Below are 15,857 nucleotides of genomic sequence, written 5' to 3'. Positions count from 1 at the left end.
ATATCCCTGATGAACATTGATGCAAAAATCCTCAATAAAATACTGGCAAACCGAATCCAGCAGCACATCAAAAAGCTTATCCACCATGATCAAGTGGGCTTCATCCCTGGGATGCAAGGCTGGTTCAACATATGCAAATCAATAAACATAATCCAGCATATAAACAGAACCAAAGACAAAAACCAAATGATTATCTCAATAGATGCAGAAAAGGCCTTTGACAAAATTCAACAACGCTTCATGCTAAAAACGCCAATAAATTAGGTATTGATGGGACGTACCTCAAAATCATAAGAGCTATTTATGACAAACCCACAGCCAATATCATACTGAATGGGCAAAAACTGGAAGCATTCCCTTTGAAAACTGGCACAAGACAGGGATGCCCTCTCTCACCACTTGTATTCAACATAGTGTTGGAAGTTCTGGCCAGGGCAATCAGGCAGGAGAAAGAAATAAAGGGTATTCAATTAGGAAAAGAGGAAGTCAAATTGTCCCTGTTTGCAGATGACATGAATGTATATCTAGAAAACCCCATTGTCTCAGCCCAAAATCTCCTTAAGCTGATAAGCAACTTCAGCAAAGTCTCACGATACAAAATCAGTGTGCAAAAATCATAAGCATTCTTATACACCAACAACAGACAAACAGAGAGCCAAATCATGAGTGAACTCCCATTCACAATAGCTTTAAAGAGAATAAAATACCTAGGAATCCAACTTACAAGGGATGTGAAGGACCTCTTCAAGGAGAACTACAAACCACTGCTCAATGAAATAAAAGAGGACACAACAAATGGAAAAACATTCCATGCTCATGGATAGGAAGAACCAATATCATGAAAATGGCCATACTGCCCAAGGTAATATATAGATTCAATGCCATCCCAATCAAGCTACCAATGACTTTCTTCACAGAATTGGAAAAAACTACTTTAAAGTTCATATGGAACCAAAAAAGAGCCTGCATCGCCAAGTCAATCCTAAGCCAAAAGAACAAAGCTGGAGGCATCACGCTACGTGACTTCAAACTATACTACAAGGCTACAGTAACCAAAACAGCATGGTACTGGTACCAAAACAGAGATGTAGATCAATGGAACAGAACAGAGTCCTCAGAATTAATACCACACATCTACAACTATCTGATCTTTGACAAACCTGACAAAAACAAGAAATGGGGAAAGGATTCCCTATTTAACAAATGGTGCTGGGAAAACTGGCTAGCCATATGTAGAAAGCTGAAACTGGATCCCTTCCTTACACCGTATACAAAAATTAATTCAAGATGGATTAAAGACTTAAATGTTAGACCTAAAACCATAAAAATCCTAGAAGAAAACCTAGGCAATACCATTCAGGACACAGGCATGGGCAAGGACTTCATGTCTAAAACACCAAAAGCAATAGCAACAGAAGCCAAAATTGACAAATGGGATCTAATTAAACTAAAGAGCTTCTGCACAGCAAAAGAAACTACCATCAAAGTGAACAGGCAACCTACAGAATGGGAGAAAATCTTTGCAATCTACTCATCTGACAAAGGGCTAATACCCAGAATCTACAAAGAACTGCAACAAATTTACAAGAAAAAAACAAACAACCCCATCAACAAGTGAGTGAAGGATATGAACAGATACTTCTCAAAAGAAGACATTTATGCAGCCAACAGACACATGAAAAAATGCTCATCATCACTTGCCATCAGAGAAATGCAAATCAAAACCACAATGAGTTACCATCTCACACCAGTTAGAATGGTGATCATTAAAAAGTCAGGAAACAACAGGTGCTGGAGAGGATGTGGAGAAACAGGAACACTTTTACACTGTTGGTGGGACTGTAAACTAGTTCAACCATTGTGGAAGACAGTGTGGCGATTCCTCAGGGATCTAGAACTAGAAATACCATTTGACCCAGCCATCCCATTACTGGGTATATACCCAAAGGAATATAAATCATGCTGCTATAAAGACACATGCACACATATGTTTATTGCAGCACTACTCACTATAGCAAAGACTTGGAACCAACCCAAATGTCCAACAATGATAGACTGGATTAAGAAAATGTGGCACATATACACCATGGCATACTATGCAGCCATAAAAAATGATGAGTTCATGTCCTTTGTAGGGACATGGATGAAGCTGGAAACCATCTTCTCAGCAAACTATCGCAAGGACAAAAAACCAAACACCGCATGTTCTCACTCATAGGTGGGAACTGAACAATGAGAACACTCGGACACAGGAAGGGGAACATCACACACCAGAGCCTGTTGCGGGGTGGGGGAGGGGGTAGGGATAGCATCAGGAGATATACCTAATGTAAATGACGAGTTAATTGGTGCAGCACACCAACATGGCACATGTATACATATGTAACAAACCTGCATGTTGTGCACATGTACCCTAGAACTTAAAGTATAATAAAAAAAAATACATATTGGAAAAAAAGAAATCTGAAAAAAACAATGGCCCAAAACTGGAGAAAGACATCAACTTACAGATCCAAGAAGCTCAATAAACACCAACCAGGATAACCAAAAAAAAAAAAAAAACCATCCCAAGGCAATTCATAATCAAAGTGCTAATGTAAAGAAAAGGGAAAAATCTTGAAGGCGGTGAGGGAAAAAAATATCTATCTATCTATCTATATATTACATATAGAGCACTGATACTAACAACAACTAATTTCTGAACAGAAACAATGGAGGCCAGAAGACAATGGAACATCTTCAAATGCTGAAAGAAAAAAAATTTTTTGTCTACCAGTATAATTCTCTATCCAGCAAAACTTCAAAAATGAAGGTGAAATAAAGATATTTTGAAACACAATGGCTGAGAGAATTCATCACTAGCAGACCTGCACTAAAATGCATGCTAAGAAAAATTCTGAAAGCTAAAAGGAATTGACACTAGATGGTAACTCTCAGATGTAAAGAGCACTGAAAATGTTAAATAAGTGAGTAAAAGAAAAAGCTACTTAAAAAAAAATTAAGACTGCCTACAGCAGAAATTACTCAACAATATTATAAGGTTTATAACTTGCAAGAAAGAAAAAACAGAGAAACAAACAAAAAAACCCAGCAAGACAAGTAGAAAACAGCAAAATGGTAGAGCCAAATCCAGCCATATCAATAATTACATCAAATGTAAATGGACTAAACCGTCCAATTAAAAAGCAGAGACTGTCAGTCTGGATTAACAATAAAACCCAACCATATGCTTTGATAGCAGATTTCAAATACAAAGACACAAAAGAATATCTGCTCATAATTATTTAATTTTACTTTATTTAAAGCACAAAAGCAGGTTCAGCACAGAACTATCAAAGTCTCCTGGGCTGGTAAAGACAAGGAAATAATTCATTCTTTACTTCTACAAGATCAAGCACCAACTCTACAAGCATGATTTTGTACTAGGTGCTTCAGGGAGATATCAAATGAAGGACCGATGGTCTCTAATCCAAAGTGCTACAGAATTCAGAAACATGTAAGGATATAAAACATGAGGTTTCCTTCAACTGGAGGAAGAATGGGAAGCATAGGGAGAAGGGGAGTTATCAGCAAAGACTCTGTGGAGGTGGTCATGTTAGTTCTGCACCTAAACCACAAGGAGAATTTTAAGGAAGAAATAATTTGGTTTCCATTATTCATTTATTTTCTGACTGAAAGAGCAGATATACTGTGCAGTGGTTATGAGCATGAGCTTTAGAGTCGGAGTTTTGAGCTCCAGCTGCAGCTTTGCTGCTAAATACTCCATGATCCTAGACAAGTTACTCAATGCTCCTAAAGCCTTACTTTTTTCATGTAAAAAGAAAATACTCATTTCCATTTTACAGGATTTTTGAGAGAAGCAGATGACAGAATGTTGCAAAATGCATTACAGTGCCTGCTCAATGGTAACAATTACTGGTACCAGAGAAACAGAATGTACCCTCTACCCTTCAAAAAATGAAGTGCTCAATTATGAAAATAGCAAAAATAAAGATCATAGAACTATAATCTCTTTTGAAAAATAAATGTGAAAAGATATACACTGAAAATAAAATGGAGTCAGGGCAGAATATAGTGTCTTTCACATAGTAGGCATGTAATGTTTCCATGTTTGTCAAATGAATAAATAACCTAAATAATAGATGAACTAAGTCTTGCCATGCTAACTCAATCCGTCAGAGAATATTAGTGCAATCAAGCATGTAAAACTATAAACCAATGAATGTTCCTTGCTGTTTTTTGGCAAAATACTTTAGGTTTTCACTTTACACAAAAATGCAAATTTCCGAAACAGTCAGTGAGGCCCCTTTAGGTTTTAAGGGACAGGTTACTGTGGGCAGTGGAGGTTTACTCTACAGGTACAAGGATAAGTGAGAACTGGGGAAACCCAATGGGTAGCTGAGAGCTAAGCCACCAAGGTCGACAGCAGCTCTAGTTGTCCAAAAAGAATTAAGGCAATTCTTTCTCATCTCAGCCTCTTTTGTGTTTGATTTCACTTTTGCCTCTACCTATTGCTAATAGACACTACGTCAATTTCTGCTCCTTCATGGCTTTGCTATCTGCCTTCTCTCCATGTTTTTCTCATGACGCTGCTCCACTTTACTAAGTCCTTCTCCGTGAGTCTTGCACTCAAATTCTCCCCCAGAGAGTATCCTGTATAGGGTGTTCCACCAGATACCTCACAAGACACTGACCTCCTTCATGCCCAGCCTATAGATGGCTTCCCTTTCCTGGGTGCTGACCCCTGAGCAGTCAGCTGTAGCTGGGCTGCAGGGCCACAAGATCTACGCACAGGAACCTACCCATAGCTATTTAGCTTGGAAGGTACAACCAACTCCCATGGTCCAAATGGGACCACGAGTATACTTCAAAACCTGGTGGGTGAAAATACATTCACTGTCATGAGCTGCTCATAACTGCAGTGGCAATGAGTACCAGCTTACTACATTCTAACGGAGTTTGAAAAGATCACAAGATAAAACTGAAGGAACTCTGAAGTGACTGATTTGTTGCATAACATTTGAATCTAATTTTTAAGAGTTGATAGGGACCTAAAAGGCCATCTGGCCCAACTCTACTCTTTGTACAACAATCCAGATCCCACAGCCAGTAACTGGCATGATCAGAATGAAAGAGTCTTAGAGTCCTGACTCCTAGCCCAGTGCTCTTTCCCTACACAACTGTGAGCATTTTTACAATTACAGTCATTAATAATAAAAGATGTAATTGAACGAATATAACTTCATAACAAGTAGAGAAGTCTGAAACACTTTTTTTTTTTTTTTGGAAGAGACATGGTCTCACTCTGTCACTCAGGCTGGAGTGCACTGGTGTGATCATAGCTCACCGCAGCCTTGAACTCCTGGACTCAAGTGGGGTCTCACTCTGTCACTCAGGCTGGAGCACAGTAGCATGATTTTTGGCTCACTGCAACCTTCACCTCCCAGCCTCAATCAATCCTCCCATCTCAGCCTCCTGAGTAGCTGGGACTACAGGCACGTGCCACCATGCCCAGCTAATTTTTCTATTTATTGTAAAGATGGGGTTTCACCATGTCGCCTAGGCTGGTCTAGAACTCCTGGACTCAAGCAATCCACCCACCTCAGCCTCCTAAAATGCTGGGATTACAGGCATGAGCCACTGTACCTGACCTGGAAAACTTTTTTTTTGAGACGGAGTTTCACTCTTGTTGCCCAAGCTAGAGTGCAATAGTGCAATCTTGGTTCACCGCAACCTCCGCCTCCTGGGGTCCAGCGATTCTCCTGCCTCAGCCTCCCAAGTAGCTGGAATTACAGGTGTGTGCCACCACACCCGGCTAATTTTTTGTATATTTAGTAGAAACGGGGTTTCACCATTTTAGCCAGGCTGGTCTCGAACTCCTGACCTCAGGTGATCTGCCCACCTCAGCCTCCCAAAGTGCTGGGATTACAGGGATAAGCCACTGCACCTGGCCCGGAAAACTTCTAAGACAAACTCTATACTACATCCAGGCTGAACAATATAATAAAGAGGAACAATGACTGGCATTTGTGGACAGGTGTGTCCACTCTGCATTAAGCCAGATAAACATGATTTGAATGTTTTGCCTTCATGATGGCCTTGGTTAAGGAAAGAGATGAAGTTCTCCCTACATGTTCTTGAAAATTCTAAAAATAGGCATAAAACAAGAAGATCACATGCCAATTCTATCACTGCAATTCATCTGGGAGAGGTACTTGGAACAAATTACTCTCATGGGAACATTGACCAAAAGTCTTCTCTTCTGTTTTACTCACAGAAGCCAAGTTTAGCTTCTTTACAGGCCTCTTCTTGATCCACAAATAGGAGTGTGATCTAAATAAAAACTGTAAAACTATTTACTTATCCTCCACACTTGCTATAAGTAACACTCCAATTCTGAAACTAGACACCATTACACTTTATCATAAAAAAAAAAAGTGCTGGTTATTTGATAAAATGTCCCACGCACTACGTAGTGAGAAAACTAACACTGGCTTTTTGTGGCAAACTGGATGAATGTGCTTTAAAAGTATACATCCTTTAAATAAACGCAAACTCAGGGTAGTAGGAAGACAAAAATAATGCACAAGATGTTCCTGGGAAAGGTAGTTTATATGCTTTGTAAAATCCATGACAGAATTCCTTCAAAACCCCAAACTTGCCCCAGAATGCAAGTTCATCCACTAAGGTGATCTGTGATGGGTAATTCAGTAGAAAATATCATAGAACCTCTATTTAGAGGAAGGGGGCTTGGTTGTCTGCCATAATCCTGTGAAACTCCACCTTGCAGGGAGCACTAGGCTAAGAGGCATTCTGAATTTTTTGCCTACTTTTTTTTCTGTTTAGTGTGGTCAATTTTGTTTCTCTTTTTTAGATATAATTTACATACCATACAATTTACCGTTTTAAAGTAAATATATTCAGCAGTTTTTAGCATATCCACAAGATGTATAACCACCACTACTATCTACAGAAAATTTTCATTACCCAAAAAGAAACTCCATACCCAAGAGCGGTTACTTCCCCTTTCCTGGCAACCGCTAATCTAATTTCTGTCCCTATGGATCTGCCTGTTCTGAACATTTCACATAAAGGGCATCATATGTGTGGCTGTGTCTGACTTCTCTCACTTACTATGTTTTCGAAATACAGCCAGGGGCGGTGGCTCACACCTGTAATCCCAACACTTTGGGACGCTGAGGTGGGAGGATCACCTGAGGTCAGGAGTTCAAGAACAGCCTGGCCAACATGGCAAAACCTCGTCTCTACTAAAAATACAAAAAGCAGCTGGTCGTGGTGGCACATGCTTGTAATCCCAGCTACTCAAGAGGCTGAGGCACGAGAATCACTTGAACCCAGGAGGCAGAGGTTGCAATGAGCTGAGATGGCGACACTGCACTCCAGCCTGGGCAACAGAGACTCTTATCTCAAAAAAAAAAAAAAAAAAAAAAACTTATCCAAGTTATAGCATGCGTCAGTTTCTCATTCTTTGTTTTTTTGAGACAGAGTCTCCCTCTTGGCTCACTGCAACCTCCACCTCCCGGGTTCAAGCGATTCTCCTGCCCCAGCCTCCCAAGTAACTGGGATTACAGGTGCGCACCACCATACTTGGCTAATTTTTCATATTTTTGTTAGAGACGGGGTTTCACCATGTTGGCCAGGCTGGTCTTGAACTCCTGACCTAAAGTGATCCACCCGCCTCAGCCTCCCAAAGTGCCGGGACTACAGGCATGAGCCACCGCACCCAGCCAGTTCCTCATTCTTTAATTGTCAAATAATATTCTATTGTGTGAATGTACCATTTTACTTATCCATTCATCAGTTGATAGTCATTTGGCTTATTTCCACTTTTTGGCTATTACAAATAAAGCTGCTATGAACAATCATGTACACACTTTTTGGAGATGTAAGTTTTCATGTGGACGTAGTTTTCACTTCTCATGAATATACACCTAAGAATGGAATTGCTGGCCCATATAGTAACTCTGTAGTTAACCTTTTGAGGAACTGCCAGACTATCTTCCACAGCAGCTGCACCATTTTACATTCCCATCAGCAATGTATGGAGATTCCAATCTCTCTACATCCTTGCCAAAACTTATTATCCACTTTTTTAAAATTATAACCATCCTAGTAGGTGTGAAGTGCTATCTCATCGTGATTTAGAGTTGCATTTCCTTGATGACTAATGATGTTGGCATTATTTCATGTGTTTACTAGTCATTTGTATATCTTCTTTGGAAAAATGTCTATTCAGATTCTTTGCCCATTTTTAAACTGAGTTGTCTTTATTGTTGAATTGTTGGCGTTCTTTATATATTCTAAATACCAGTCCCTTATCAGATGTATGATTTGCAAATACTTTTTCCCATTCTGTGGGCTGTCTTTTCACTTTCTTGATAGTGTCCTTTGATACACAAAAGGTCTTCTTTTGAGGGGGAGGGGAATGGAATCTCACTCTGTCACCCAGGCTGGAGTGCAATGGCATGATCTCGGCTCACTACAACCTCTGCCTCCTAGGTTCAAGCAATTCTCCTGCCTCAGCCTTCTGAGTAGCTGGAATTACAGGCATGAGCCACCACGCCTGGCTAACTTTGCATTTTTAGTAGAGGTGGAGTTTCACTATGTTGGTCAGGCTGGTCTCAAAATCCTGACCTTAGGTGATCCACCCACCTCGACCTCCCTAAGTGCTGGAATTACAGGCATGATCCACCATGCCCGGCCAAGGTTTTCATCTTGATAAGGTCTAATCTATTAATTTTTTCTTTGTCTATCCCATTATATACAGTTGTTTCCATGGAGAACTGATTGTAATGACTGATTAACCAAGGGTTTTCCTCAGTTTGATTACATCTCTGATGTAAGAAAGTGCTTATTCTATTAGCACGTCTGATGTCATTTCTCCCTTTGAGCAGAATACTAATTGGTTCTGATTCACTTGATAGACAGGAAATGAATAGACTAAAGATTTTAGTGCATTATGGTATGGAATTATGTGTTCCAGAGAATAAAACTGATCTACAACCCTGCATGTTTGGGTGCTTAACTTGAATCTCTGCTACACTGTCCTCCTTTCTTGTAGCTCCTACCTCCAGGCCCTCCATTCAACTCCTTTTCCAGCCCCGGCTCCTCTTTTGGCCCCCAGACAGGGATGTTTGTGAGGTTCAGTCTTCATGGCCCCCCTGCTCATTTTTCATCTATCCCTGTGACCTTGCCCCCATGGGATTTCTCCAGGTTGCACAACTCCAGCCCTCCCCTCTCTCCTGTCCATCCTGTAACTGTCATTGCCTCTGGGCCATCTCGACTTCAACTGACCGTATGCCAACAACAAATAGGCTTTTTTTTTTTTTTTTGAGACAGGGTCTGTCATTCTGTTGCCCAGGCTGGTGTGCAGCAGTGCAATCTCAGCTCACTGCAACCTCTGCCTCCTGGTTTCAAGCGATTCTCTCATCTCAGCCTCCCAAGTAGCTGGGATTACAGGTGCATGCCATCATGCCCAGCTAATTTTTGTGTTTTTTGTAGAGACAGAGTTTTGCCATATTGCCCAGGCTGGTCTTGAACTCCTGGCCTCAAGTGACTCACCTGCCTCAGCCTCCCAAAGTGCTGGGATTACAGGCGTGCCACTACACCTGGCCATCTTCTTTTCTAAGCCATTTGCCTCTCTAGGCTCCATCTCTATGTAGTAGCATTCTCCCATTTGCCTGGCTTCAAAATTAAGAATCCTTTTTGATTCCTCCTTCTCCCCCTCTGCTACAGCAAAGCACCCTCTCACATCAGCCTTTGCCGCAGCATGGTTGTCTCCCTTTGCCTTAATCCAGCCACATTCATCTCCTGAATCCTCACTTTACTCCTCTTACTGTCCTGTTCCAATCCTTTTATTTTTTATTTATTTATTTTTTTGAGACGGAATCTCGCTTTGTCACCCAGGCTGGAGTGCAGTGGCGCGATCTGGGCTCACTGCAAGCTCCGCCTCCCGGGTTCACGCCATTCTCCTGCCTCAGCCTCCCGAGTAGCTGGGACTACAGGCACCCACCACCACTCCCGGCTAATTTTTTGTATTTTTAGTAGAGACGGGGTTTCATTGTGTTAGCCAGGGTGGTGTCGATCTCCTGACCTCGTGATCCACCCACGTCGGCCTCCCAAAGTGCTGGGATCACAGGCATGAGCCACCGCGCCTGGCTGCAATCCTTTTAAATACTCCCTGCTCCCTACTAGATAATGTACAGATCCTGACACTCAGACCCCTCCACAATCTGACCAAGTCTATCTTTCCTACCTCATCTCCCTCTACTTTGCTCACCAGCCCTCTGCACCAACCATACCATGCTATACATGATCTCTGACATGTCCTATTTTATTCCCATCTCTATACAGTTGGTCATGTCATCTCCCTTCCCTAGCCAGCCCCTTCTTTTTAACCTACATGTTACCTTTCCTTCAGAGTAGTCCCACTTTCTCAAACCAGCCACACTTCCTTCCTTTTTTTTTTTTTTTTTTCCAAGTAGCTGGGATTACAGGCGTGCACCATTCCTGGCTAATTTTTGTATTTTTATTTTTATTTTTTGAGATGGAGTCTTGCTCTGTCACCCAGTCTGGAGTGCAGTGGCACAATCTCGGCTCACTGCAACCTCCGCCTCCCGGCTTCAAGTGATTCTCCTGCTTCAGCCTCCCGAGTAGCTGGGATTACAGGCATCTGCCACCATGCCCCGGCTAGTTTTTTTGATATTTTTAGTAGAGATGGGGTTTCGCCACGCTGGCCAGGCTGGTCTTGAACTCCTGACCTCAGATGATCTGCTCGCTTTGGCCTCCCAAAGTGCTGGGATGAGCCACAGCGTGAGCCCCTTCAGGTGTGAGCCACCACGCCAGGCCCCTTCATTCATTTTGAAGCACCTGACTCTATCATTTCTTTGGCCCTCATTCATTCATTCCAGTTAGCTCAGTTGCTCCTAGATGAGAGGCCGTCCTGCTCTAAATCCCCACTGCTCTCCCCCAGAGGACAAATAGGTACTGAGTACCTACAGTACTCATACTTCTATGGAGTCATACTACCATACTACACTCCACCCTAAGCACTGGAGTTACAGTAAAGGAGGAGAAGACAAAATCTGTGTGCCTCACAGAACTTGTGGGGCAGTGCCAAGGGGTGGATAACAATTAACTGAATAATTCAACTCAATAAATGTGACCTATCAACTGTGTTAACTGTTACAAAGGAAAGCATATCACAGGGAGAAAGGGACCTCATCAGGGAAGTCAAGGAAGGCTCAGAAGGAGGGAAAAGTTCTTCCTTGGGTAACCGGCCTTCTGTCTCTATATATCTGAGTTCCTGGAGGAACTTACTCACCCTCTTTGTGGTGTCGGCACTTGGCATAACAAGTGAAGCAGTCCTTAATTGATCTGCTACAGGGAGGGGAGAATTTGGAGCAGGAAAGCTCTCATCTAGGAACAACTGAGCCAGAGTCAGAACACCTTGCAAGATAGCCCTGGGTACGGATTTGAGCCCTGCCACTCATGAGCTCTGAGCATATTCCTTAATGTCTGTGCCTTGGGTTCCTCATCTATAAACTAGGACTAGCCATTCACCTCACAGAGTGGCTGTGAAGATTACAGGATAAAGTGTATATAAAAAGCCCTATAAGCTCGGAGCAGTGGCTCACACCTGTGATTCCAGCACTTTGGGAGGTCAAGGCAGGAGGATCACTTGAGCCCAGGAGTTTGAGACCAGCCTGGGCAACACTGCATGACCTTGTCTCTAAAAAAAATTTAAAAATTAGCCAGGTATGGTGGCGCATGCCTGGAGTCTCAACTACTTGGGAGGCTGAAATGAGCCATGATCACACCACTGTACTGTAGCCCAGTCCACAAAGCAAGGTCCCATCTCTAAAAAAAAAAAAAAAAAAAAAAAAGCCCTACACAGGCCTAGTATATGAAAGCACCCCCAAAATGGCAACCACTATCATCATTACCATTATTATTATTATTATTATTAGAAGACACAAAGGGGCCGAGCATGGTGGCTCATGCCTGTAATCCCAGCACTTTGGGAAGCTGAGGCAGGTGGATCACTTGAAGTCAGGAGTTCGAGACCAGCCTGGCCAACACTGCAAAACCTCGTCTCTACTAAAAATACAAAAATTAGCCAGGAATGATTGCAAGTGCCTATAATCCAGCTACTCCAGAGGCTGAGGCATGAGGACTGCTTGAACTCAGGAGGTGGGGTGGTTGCAGTGAGCCAAGATCGTGCCACTGTACTGCAGCCTGGTTGACACGGCGAGACTGTCTCAAAAAAAAAAGAAGACTCAGAGGCAAGAAATGAGCTCTGAGAGTTGTGTATCAGTCCATCAAATTTGAGCCAACTCACTATTGACCCAGCCAAGTGGACTCCTGAGATCTGAATCTCCTGTGATTTAGAAAGGAGATGAGCCCAGCTCATCTGGTTTCCTCAAAGCAACTGGGAAGGCTACCCCAAAGCAAGTGGGAATGCTCTTGCCAGTTGATGGAACTACCCAAAATTTGCTCTGCCTGAGGCCTGGCTTCCTATTCTGATTGACCCCAGGCTTTGCAGCCCCAGGAATCTGAGGCAAAAGAGAAGCTGCTAAGGTCCGAGGTCATTAGGGCCACCTCCTGATTTACCTGGGCACTTCTCTATGAAAGGAAACACAAAGACAAGCCTCATCTTTCCAAGTCTGGCCTCCCTCCCCTTCTTCCTCCTGCCTCCATCTATGCACTTCTGGTTGGGGGCAAGAGGGTAGTGCAAGTGGTTGGGGGCAAGAGTGTGGTAGGCAGAATAAAGGCTCCCAAAGATGTCCAAGTGTTAATCCTTAGAACCTGTAAATATGTCAAGTTGCATGGAAAAGGGGAATTAAGGCAGCAAATGGGATTAAGGTTGCTAATCAGCTGACTTTAAAGCAGGGAGATTATCCTGGGTTACCTCGGTGGGCCCAATGTGATCACAAAGGCCCTTTAAACATGGAAAAGAGAGGCAGGAGAGTCAGTGTCAGAGCGATGTGATATGAGAAAGTCTCGACCAGCCACTGCTGGTTTTGAAGCTGGAGGAAGGGGCCACAATCCAAGGCATGCAGGAGGCCTCCAGAAGCTAGAAAAGGCAAAGACCAGGTTCTCTCCTCAAGCCCTTAGAAAGGAATTCAGGCCTGCTGACTTTTTTTTTTTTTTAATTTTAGCCCAGTGAGATCCATTTTGGACTCCTCACCTCCAGAACAGTAAGATAATAAATGTGTGTTTTTTTAAGCCACTAAGTTTGTGGTAATTTGTTATAGAAACAATAGAAAACTAATATACAGGTCTTTCAAGTTGTTCTCCCGGGAGCCTTAGGGCTTTAGTGGCAATGCCTCATGTCAGAGGGAAGGTTAGCCATGCTACTATCTTTTACATATTGGGCTTTAATAAAAGAATGTTTAAAATATTGTTTTGTGTGAGTGTTTTTGGTTTTTGTCTGTTTGGTAGAGGCAGGATCTCATTTTGTTGCTAAGGCTGGTTTCCAACTCCTGGCCTCAAGAGATCCTCCCATCTTGGCCTCCCAAAGTGTTGGGATTACCACCACTTAAAATAGTTTTTATAAACCACTGATGTAGGCCAGGCGCGGTGGCTCATGCCTGTAATCCCAGCACTTTGGCAGGCCGAGGTGGGCGGATCACCTGAGGTCATGAGTTTGAGACCAGCCTGGCCAACATTGTGAAACCCCGTCTCTACTAAAAATAAAAAAGTAGCCAGGTGTGGTGGCACGCACCTATAGTCCCAGCTATTTGGGAGGCTGAGGCAGGAGAATTACTTGAACCTGGAAGGCAGAGGTCGCAGTGAGCTGAGATTGCACCACTGCACTCCAGTCTGGGTGACAGAGTGAGACTCCATCTCAAAAAAAAAAAAGAAAACACCACTGGTGTAGTAGAGAGAGTTTAGGGTCAGGCGGAGTTTGATTCAGTCTGTGTTTACCAGCTATATGACCTCCCCATGCTTTACTCAACCTCCCTGAGGTTGGGGGCCTCATCTGTAAATGGGGGATAACCACTTCACAGGGTTGATGTGAGAATTAAATGGGGCAAATGGGGTAGGACAGATCCTGGCACAGGGGAAGCAGTCAGGAAATGTTAGCTGCCCTTCCAGCCTCCTTCCTTCCAGGCAGTCTTTTTTTTTTTTTGAGGCAGAGTTCTCACTCTTGTCACCCAGACTGGAGTGCAGTGGCATGATCTCGTCTCACTGCAACCTCCGCCTCCTGGGTTCAAGCAATTCTCCTGCCTCAGCCTCCCAAGTAGCTGAGATTACAGGCATGTGCCACCACACCTGGCTAATTTTTGTATTTTTTAGTAGAGACAGGGTTTCACCATGTTGGCCAGGCTGGTCTTGAACTCCTGACCTCAGGTAATCCACCCGCCTCAGCCTCCCAAAGTGCTGGCATTACAGGCATGAGCCAATGTACCCGGTCCCTTCCATGCAGTCTTCTCTAAGGCGCAGGCAGAATCACATTAGTTCCTGTCTTGTTCCCCTCTCCCACAAACAGATGGGATCCATCCAAGAAGTTGAAGTCAGGCTGGGGCTTCATTAATTCACTCAACAAATCTTTACGGCGTGGTCAAGGCTGGGGTGGTAAGCAAAACAGACTGGTTTTTGCCCTCAGGGAGTTTCATTCTAGTAGAACAGGGGGGTCCCCAACCCCCAGGCCACAGACCAATGTGGGTCCACGGCCTGTTAGGAACTGGGCCAATACAGTAGGAGGTGAGCAGTGAGTGAGCATTACCACCTGAGCTCCACCTCCTGTCAGATCAGCTGCAGCATTAGATTCTCATAGGAGTGCAAACCCTATTGTAAGCTGCACATACAAGCGATCTAGGTTGTATGCTCCTTATGAAAATCTAACTATGCCTGATAATCTGAGGTGGAACAGTTTCATCTTGAAACCATCCCCCAACCTCCATCTGTGGAAAAATTGTCTTCCACAAACCGGTCCCTGGTGCCAAAAAGTTGGGGATTGCTGTAGTAGAACAGACAGACATTAGTCAGACAAACAAACACACCATTCCAACAGCAATAGCTGGAAAGGAGAGGCGCGTGGACTATGAGACAGTGCTGGAGGGTGGGAGGTAATCTGGCCAGAAGGTTAGAGAAGGCTCTGTAGAAAAAAATGAGAGAGCTGAAAGCTGAAGAATGATTAGGCATTAACTATGTAATGAAGGAAAGTGAATTCCAGGCAGAGAAATAAACCAACAAAAAGGCCCTGTGGTGAGAGGGAATAAGGCCTAAAATAAAAAAAGATCAGCAGGGCTGAGGGCCAGAGAAAAACGGGACGAGGGGAAGGAAGGAATGGAGAACTACTCTGAAGTTCAGCTGCGTAAGTGGTAGTACCATTCCTGGAAACAGGAAATACTGGGAGAGGACCAAGCTGGGACTGAGATGATCATGAGGTCAATTTTGGACATGTGGAGTTGAGGGAACCTTTGGGAGATCCAAGCAGAACTATGACATGGGCAGTTGGAAATACAGGATATATAAATTTGCAGTTTGTAGGTAACCTCTGGGCTAGAGATGTAAACATGGGAGTCAGGTGTGAGCAAGCAGTGGCTGAAGCAGGGGAGCAGGCCTGGGTAGAACTGCCTATGAGAGTGAGAGAAAGGGGCCTGCAACCAACATTTCATACCCAAGAGCTGGAGAGTGACCGCAATGGAGCCTGGAAGGAGTGACCTGAGAAATGGTGCATTACAGAAGCTAAGGGAGTAGCGTGTATCCGGGCGGAAGTAGTCAGCAGTGTCAAACATTGCCGTAGGGCTCCATAAGATGCCAACTGATTGATGGGACCCTGCTTACCCAACTGAGCAGCATTACTGGATAGGCCTAGTATCTGAAAG

The 15,857-nt window shown here is 43.5% G+C and overlaps 1 protein-coding gene across 5 annotated transcripts in view; it reads right to left on the bottom strand.

Annotated features, from left to right (window-relative positions):
* PACC1 (proton activated chloride channel 1) overlaps nt 1-15,857 on the bottom strand; it is a 51,355-nt gene that overhangs the window by 30,634 nt on the left and 4,864 nt on the right.

Source organism: Pongo abelii, chromosome 1 (assembly GCF_028885655.2).
Source record: "Pongo abelii isolate AG06213 chromosome 1, NHGRI_mPonAbe1-v2.0_pri, whole genome shotgun sequence".
In the NCBI taxonomy this organism is placed as follows: domain Eukaryota; kingdom Metazoa; phylum Chordata; class Mammalia; order Primates; family Hominidae; genus Pongo; species Pongo abelii.
This window is presented reverse-complemented; position numbering and strand designations above follow the sequence as displayed.